The sequence below is a fragment of the Mastomys coucha genome, unplaced genomic scaffold (assembly GCF_008632895.1).
Source record: "Mastomys coucha isolate ucsf_1 unplaced genomic scaffold, UCSF_Mcou_1 pScaffold6, whole genome shotgun sequence".
NCBI lineage: Eukaryota > Metazoa > Chordata > Mammalia > Rodentia > Muridae > Mastomys > Mastomys coucha.
Genome location: NW_022196912.1, coordinates 128,929,816 through 128,938,490, shown reverse-complemented (window position 1 = coordinate 128,938,490; position 8,675 = coordinate 128,929,816). Strand labels below are relative to the sequence as shown.

General features: G+C 43.5%; 1 pseudogene; it reads left to right on the top strand.

Annotated features, from left to right (window-relative positions):
* The first annotated feature begins 7,941 nt into the window (after nt 1-7,941).
* LOC116080262 lies at nt 7,942-8,675 on the top strand (annotated as a pseudogene).

The window sequence follows — 8,675 nt, the reverse complement described above, 5'->3', positions numbered from 1 at the left end:
AACCATGACTTGTGAGAGCACAGCTGCAGAATGAAGTTAATTTTTGGTCTGCATGCATCACAGTGAGGGTTGGTTTGCTCAGGGGTCACATGGCCAGTATATAGTTATGTACCTCAAAACCCCATCTAGATGCTGCTATGAAGGCATTTGTAGATTTGGTACGTTTCCAACAGGCTGACTTTAGTAAACTTAGTCTCAGCAAACAACCCATAGAGAGAGCCTAAAAGTACACACAGATTTCCATGCAGAAGAAATTGTTGCAGTCTGGAACATAAACACCACCTACTGGCCTGGCCTGCTGGCCAGTCTAAGGATGGCAACTGCAGAAGCCGGTTAGCTAATCTGTGGCCAATCCTGAATCAGCCTATGTAGCTGACTGATCCACAGTGGATTATGAAAATCAATTAATATGAAATTATCTTGTACATGGCAGGTAAGTAAGTGGGAAAGGTCATGCATGTTTGCTGACTTGAATTTTGTAGCTGATGCTGAAGGATTATACACATTGTGTTGTTTTGCTCTACTTTACACAGCCGAAATTCAGAGATCTCCATACATTTTTGAGACCTGTGGCCATGGAGCAGCTGCTTTTGGGGGAACTGAAATCTGTGTTTGGGGCTAGGTTGCTTGCTGCTCAGTGTTGTGCCAACCTTGTCAACTTCTGACTTGGCCTCAGTCTGGATGTATTCTGAGATATGCCTTAGATAAGTTGGGCTATGGGAGTAAGCTGGCTTCATCATCTTGGCATGTATGAGCTGCAGACACAAAGGAGGCAGTTATGGGAGGGGCCACACTTCTCATTAGCTCTTCCTCTGGCTTCAGCTTTATGGAGATGTCTCTGTTGAGTGATTTTTCAGCTGTTAATGGAGGCTGAGTTCCACTTTAGTAAATTATTTTATAAACAGCTTATGTGTGTTTAAAAGTGATTTACAGTCCTCAAAATAGGACATACTAATCCAAAAATCCACACACATCACAAACTCTGGCAATGTACTCAAATAATATTTGAACAGAGTAGAAAACATTTACTTCGAAGGCCAAGACAAAGGCCATGTGATGAAGAAAGCAGACTTTGCTAGGATGGATAGGGACCCCTTTTCCCATGAGCTGCCATACTGTTATCCTCCTATTGAATGGTTTCCTGAACATTCATTCATAGTGATTATAATGTCCTTGGGCAGTCTCTTTGTTCTAGGTGAACAGCCAAGAAGCTTAACCTCAGCTATGGCTCATGTGTGGCAACTGAAATTTTTGATGCAGATGACCCTGTGTCTGAATTTCTCCCTTAGTAAAATGCGGGTTGAGTAGATGTGCCCTAGGAACTGTCTTTACAAGGTCAAGAGACTTTTGAGTATCAAAAGATCAAGGTCAAAAGGATACAGTTCCTTTGTATTCTCAGCTCCTAGGATGCTGAGTTTCTCAATATGACTGCTGATATTATAGATAGATTGGAGTAAGTTGACAAACTGTTCTGGGTTGTGAGCCTAGAGATTAAAAATGAAGAGCTAAGCTAGAGAAAAAGATTGACTTTAGATAATGAATTAGAAAGTTGTTCTCTACAGGTCCTGTGAGATATTACATTAACATTCTGCTTAGTGAATGCACAGTGTTCTATGTGAATGGTGAGTTTGGACCTGGCAACTGATTCTGTTGGCTGTGCTACAGTGGCCTGTGACTCTGCAAGACTGCTGGCTAGAGCCAGATTAACCTTCCTATGCCTTTTTGCCTTCTCTTTACCAGCCGGTCTCATAGGAGACTGGAAGCTGAGCTAGGCAAGGGTGCCAGGGCCTGGCAGCCATGACAGAGCTGCATGTGCGAAACCTTAGAGAACATAAGATGCCCACTGACAGACCTTGTCAGGAATGTGTGCCCCAGGGACTTTCCGATGAAGGATTGTGAACACTCCCTTCCCTGGAATAACCCAGGACCACAAACTTCACAAGAAACCCTGACTGCAGGTTTCACAAGAACCCCTGAGCACAGGGTAGAACCAAAAATTTTTCAGTTCCCCCTTCTGGGTTCCCCCTTAAACTGTATAAGTACTGTGCACTTGGAGTGTTTAGAGTCACCTTTGCTCTGATAGCAGGACGACCCCAGCATGTTGGATCAATAAACCTCTTGCTTGTTGCATCGATCTCTGTCTCTGTGTTTCTGTGAATGGGACATCCCAGATGTAAGGCTCTGTGGGTCTTACACATGATGCCTAGTATAGTTTCTGCAGGGCCAGAGGCAGAAGGCATATCAGGGGTTTCTTGATTTCTACTTGTCTGCAGACCCAATGGGGCAAGGATCTTCTTGATCTAGTGGATTGGTTCAGGGAATCAGGGATCTCCTCTAGGCCTAGTTTTCTGGATTGCACTTATGGGTCTGTTCTGAAGACAGGGCACAGAAGACAAATCCAGCGGCTTACACTCTTTGGTGTTATAGAAAATGTCACCCCCTCCCCCAGTACTGTCTCACCAGGAGTAAAGAAGGATCTTTTTTGAACTGGAGCCAGGGGAACTGAGTTGATGCCTAGCTGAACAGATAAATGGGGATGCTCCCATTTTCTTCCTCCATACCTAACACTTTCTTTCAAAACAGGCTACAGCTGGCTGTTACTTTCACTCAAATATTTCACTCAAATATGCTTCTTTTCTCTTCTGTGCTTTAGATCCTTAAATAAGTAGTCAAACAAATACAAATACCAGGCCAGGGTTGGGGTGGCAGTGGATGCTTACCATCTTCCAGGCACTCTTTAAAACTAGGAGAACCATAGTCTGGTTCTCACAGAACTCACACTGCGTCCAACACAGGCAGGCCTCATAGGTCCCACATTCACCAAGTGGTCTAATTAAATGAAATCTGTGTTTAGAGAAAATGGGTGGACATTCAGTGGTGCCTGTTGCCAGTCAAAACTGGGTGGGTGAATGAGCCTTGCCTTACAAGTTCTGGGCAGATCCTGCCTGGCTCCACTCTTTTTGGGAGTGTATCTCAGAATTTGTGTCTCCTCAGAATTATTCTTGGCTTCACCCAAACTCACCCTGTAAATAGGATCAGGTCTGAGCCATGAATTCCCCTGGGACAGGCCCTTTGTGTTGGGCTGTACCTGGTATTAGGGGAGTCACAAACAGGATATATTTGCTGGGCACCAAGCCCTAGAGAGAGTTCTAAGACGTGCACTCTGAGTTTCCCTCCTTAGAGTGCTAAGATCTGGTACCCTGCAGCTCTATGGGCAAAGAGATTGAGTCAGACGTATTCCCTTGTCCTGCGCCACATGACCTGGCTCTTTTGCGGGTAACTCCTCCCATCCTTGGTCCTTTATTCCTGAGACATAAGTCCCAGCTGGGATAACTAATAAAAACTATAGTAAGACCCAAAGCTGTGTACAGTGATTAGAGAAAGCAGATGCTAGTGCATGAGAGCTGTTTTCCTGCAGTCCTGACCCACTTCCAGTGTAAAAGCTCTGCCAATCCCCACAGATTGGTGGCTGCAAAGTGTGCCTCAGCAGAGCCTTGATTAATTGGTACTTTGCTTTTCTACTTAAGCATCTAGTGAATTATTAATCTTCATTGGAAATATACAAATTCCAACTTGTCTTACAGCTGGAGGAGCAAGGACTTTGTGTCAAGGTGAGAGCAGTGAGCTGTTGGAGCCATTCATCCATCATCATTAGGGGGATGACTTCCCCCTGGGACAGTTCCAAGTGTCTCTGAGGAGGCACAGAGAAGCACAGCAAAGGCCAGTGGGATGAGTAGTGTGAGTTAAAGAAACAACATTCAGGTCTAACCCAAGTGCCAGGTGGGTGAATTCGAGTGAACACCAGCATGTAACTGCTCTGGCCAGACACAGGGAGCTCAATGGGTTTGCAGGTTCCCTTCCTTGGAATGTTCCTTCTGTGTGGCACTCAAAGACCCATCCAACAAAACAAGCCTATTTTCAGAATGTGGCACCCTTCAGATTGCTCCAGAAAAGAGAATTGAAGTAAGTCATCCTTTCAGGACTAAGATCCCATACATCAGAAAGCCTGTGCCCACAAGAGGCTCTGAAAAATGTACCAAAGAGCACAGATACCACAGGTTGGTGGAGTATAAAGCTAGGAAGTGTGTATAGATTCCTTTATACAATTGATTAATGGATGACTCTCTCCCAAGTCTGAGTTGATAGAGTGTAAGTCAGTCAACAAAATGAAGAAGAATGGCAAGGGAGGAGAAAGGACGTGAAAGGAAAAGTTCAGTTACTTCAAAGCAACTCTGGTCATGATGATATGATGAGGCTCATTCACAAAACAGGATAACTCCTCCCATCGGACATCACTTTGTGATGAGAGGTTAGAAGACAGGACCAGTCCAGCCACAACATCCCAAGGCCTATGGCTGTTATAAATTTCATGGTCCCCAAACCTAAACTAGTTACTATCTGCTTATTCACACAAGTTTGCTGGCCCCTGGGGATGTGGTTTGTTCTGATGTGTGATGTGACAACTGCAGCATGTGTCTGGGAGCAAGTTTCCCCAGGCACAGTGGGACATAGGGATCTCCTGCTTTGTTTCTGTTTCTCCAGCACCTGCTAGCCACAGTCCCAATGCCTCCTGTTCCTCTCTATGTATCTCTCACATAGTGTGCTTGGGTCCGTCCTTCGCTTGCTCTCTTACCACTTAATCCTCTAACACAGTCCTGGATGCTTCAGTCAAGGCCTCACCTGCCCAGGTGGACTCTGCACAGGGCAGGGACACCTGAGCACAGGATTCCTAATAAGCTGAAGCAAGAAGGCTGGAAAGAGCCAGTGCTTCTCTGGCTTCATATGATCCCAGATTCTCCTTGAGGATGCAGCTTAAAGAAACAAATGACCCCAAAATGCCCAAAAAACAGCAAGGTGAGCCCTGAGGTTACCTCCCCAGATACTTGCCCAGGCTAGACAGCTTCTCCATGGGCTTTCTTGGTGCTACACTTATAATATGTCCTCCAAAGTTCATGTTTGGGAAGTGTATTTCCCAACGTCATGATGTTGTTTGGAGGTAGGGCCTCTAGAGGTGACTGAGCTAGATAAAGTCCTAAGGGTGATGTTACAGCTTTTTGAGAAGAGGAACAGAAGGCTGAGCTGACACACTTGCTCTGTTTGGCTATGGGATTCCACAGAGTCCAAGGCCCTCGAAGAGATGAGAGGATGCTTGGCCCTCTCCATATTCTTGGCCCCCAGTATCCCAGTACCCTAGTAGCATGTTTGAGAACGGTTGGTCAGAGTAGTCAGAGTGATTCCACAGATAACATAGACTATGGCTGTAGCCCTGACATAGACTATGGCTGTAGCCCTCATTACCTTTCATAGGTACACCCCTATTGCTGAAGACACTGCATACTTTAGCATACAGGCCTTCAATTGTTCCAGCTGGACTTAACCTGAGAGCTTTCTTTCTGTGGTCTAGCTTTCATGGTACCAGAAAATGCTGTGAAATCTGTCAAGGGAGAGAAGCAATTAATAGTTCTGCCCAACTATGACATCTAAAACCACAAAAATGACCAGCAGGTTGTTGGTGGATTTGAGGGCTACTCAGGAGGAGGGGAGCAGTCCCTGGTAACTATCGACACAACCTACTTCCCAGGCCTAGTGAGGATCTTAGAAAAGAATCTACTACTGCCATTCTTCTTTGATATTTTCTTTTTGCATTTATTAAGTATTTTTCAATATGACTTTTGCTAACAGGTACAAAACCCCCTTCTTTGTCAAATGAAATGTTTTAAGATTTTAGTTTAATCTAACAGAATGATGAAATTCTTAAATTACGTGAATGTTCTAGTGTCATCTTTTAGGTATGACTTCTAAAAATTAGCATAGTTTTGATTAGATATAATCTAAAAATATGCCTTTTAACAGAGAAACTAACCTATTGATCATTTAAAATTTTTATCTGAAAAAGCAAATTATTTTTAAAAATTAGTAATTATTTTAAATACACATGAATTTTATCTATTCTTTGATTAATAGTTAGAGGCTTATGGAATAGATTTTTTTTAAAAAGTCCATGCTCCAACTAAGAACTGTTTATAGAATATTTGCTTTAGGTTTAAAGACACAAATGAGAACAAAAGAAAAAGGATACAAATGATGCAGTATACAAATAGGAAGCTAAGAGCAATATGTGAATGAGACATGGTAGACTTTAAGTCAGAAAAATATACAGAGACAAAATATCAACTCACTAAAGGCCCAATATATAAAAGATAAAACAATTATAAAACTTTATGATACAGTGGGATACCATAAAGTAAGGGGGATCTTCACAGAACCGAAGACACAGGCAGCTGGGTGATACTAATTGAAAATCTCAACACTCAATGACTTTCAAATTCATTCTAAAATTCCTATGGAACATTAAGGGACCCTAATGAGACAGAGCCACTGAGAAAGAAGGAAGCTGAACTTCAAACCTATCACAAGAATCAGTAATCAACAGTGAAATTCTGACATACAGATAGACACATGGACCAGGGCCAGAACCAAGCACTGCACACATGGTCAGGTGCTCCTCAGACATCCAAGACCATCCAACGAGAAAGAACAGCCTCTTCAGCTTGGTGCAGGGAAAACCAGTGTCCATATGTGAAACGATGATGCTGGACCCTAACGAGTTCATTGTGACTCAGTGACTTCTGTAAGATCTCTCTAAACATAGCCTCATTCTGAATCCATTCTGAATCCAGGGACAAGGACTCATTGTACAAGTTCTTGGTACACAAGTGGCCAAAGCAAATTGTTGGGTCTTAGTTTAAATGCAGGTTCAGAAAGACCTAAAAAGTGTAGATAACTATTTTCAGAAGTAGACAAAGAGCATGCCTCCTCCTAACCATTGTTCTCTGATTGTGTAGTGCCTCTGATGCTAAGGAAACCCATGTGTTACAGTGAGGAAGGTGAGTGGTAAGACAGACTGTAACTCCAATCATGTGTATTGAAGTTCAGTGCACACACATTTAGCATTATGTTTCTTGATGAACTGGTTCTTTATCTCTCTGAAGGGGGAAGATGCCAGTGGCAGGATGGTGTCTGTACAGCAAACATGGTACAGCATGGTACAGATGCCATACTGGTTAGGGTATGGTCTACTCACACAAAGATTACAACTCTGCGTGTAGAATAAGCCATGCGCTCCCCTTTTGCAGTTTATCTGATCAAAAGTGGCTCTCCTTCATTGTGTTACATAATATCATTGCTAGGTGAGTAACTAGATCATGTAATTTGTGCTGCATTACTCATGGTTCGGTTGACAGAGTTAATTACTGTGAAGAATGCAGTGGTGGAAGTCTCAGGTTTCAGGCTGGGCAAGCAGTTTCCATGCTGCTGGATGTTCCCAGGTGACACAGTATAGGGAGCTGGTGCTTCTGTGTTTGGATGGCTCTTCCTATGGTCCTGAGGACATAATCCTTGGAATCTCCTTCTTCAAGTGGACTGCAAAGCCAGAGTCTTTATTCTATATTCTTAATGACTATTTACTCATTCTTTAATGATGGAACATTAGATTACTTTTAGTTTTTTTTTTAAGATATCATTGCTACGACTATGTTTAACTTGGAGTATTAAATTAGGAAAGAGTTCCAGAAATAAAATTACTGGGTTAAGTGCCATGCACACTTCGAAGTTTATTTTTAGAAATTAGAGTAAAAAGATTATTTATTTATTCATTTATTTTTATTTTAAAACTATTTTTGTCATTGTTTTGGTGGAGCCAGCTGAAGTGACACAGATGAAAGGCAGGAAGGGCAGGCTAGTGACAAATGGTAGACTCGGCTGGCTAGGTACCAAACTCACAAGGAGGAAACCTTTGCATCCTATCTTCACATAGCTAGTTAATCTGAGCAATACTCTGTTAGCCCAGGTTTGGCCAGTGCCTAGCCTGACTGCTGCTGCATTGGTGGGTGGAGGAAGCCCCAGGATAACTGGTGGTTCCTTTGATCCCTGGATTTGAAGATGGCTGTATAGTCAGTGGCAAAAGTTGTTCTGAAAAGCACCACCAAAACGCCTCTAAATGAATGTTTTACTGAAATGCTGAAGAACAAACAGCCAATGCCAGTAATAAAAAACCAAAAAACCCCCAAAAAAACCAAAACAGGTTTTGATGTAGCAGCAGCAGCTGATGCCAGTAATAAAAGGGTTTTGATGCAGCAGCAGCAGCAGCAGCAGCAGCAGCAGCAGCAGCAGCAGCAGCTAGCCAGTGCCAGAAACACAAGACTGGCCCAGAAGTTGGAGAATAGATCCTCTGTCCAGGTAGCATTAAAACTTAAGTAGAAAGAAGAGCTTAAAGCCTGGGCAAGAGTAACATCCAGGCACATTTAGGCCCTGGCCAGGGGAGCAATTGGAGGCTGAGGCCTATCCACTGCTTAGGGGCTGGATGCTGCTTCAAGAGTGGAGGAGCTGTAACTCCCTGAATGGGCTTAAGAACAAGTAGTGTTCAAGGTCGTGCAGGTCCTGGAAGAGGGAACCTAGGGCTTGGAGCTATGGGTCACATCAGAATTGTGGAAGAGCTCTGGGTGTGATAGGTCAGAGAAGAGGGGGCTTTGGAGGTAGAACCTGAGGTCACAGAGGAGGAGAGGCACCCTTACTGTACGACCAAGGAACAGCAGGACATGTAGAAAACTGACGGACATCTGGATGCTAAATCAGATGTCTACATGGCACAGACAGATCCTGAAACCAGTGATTGA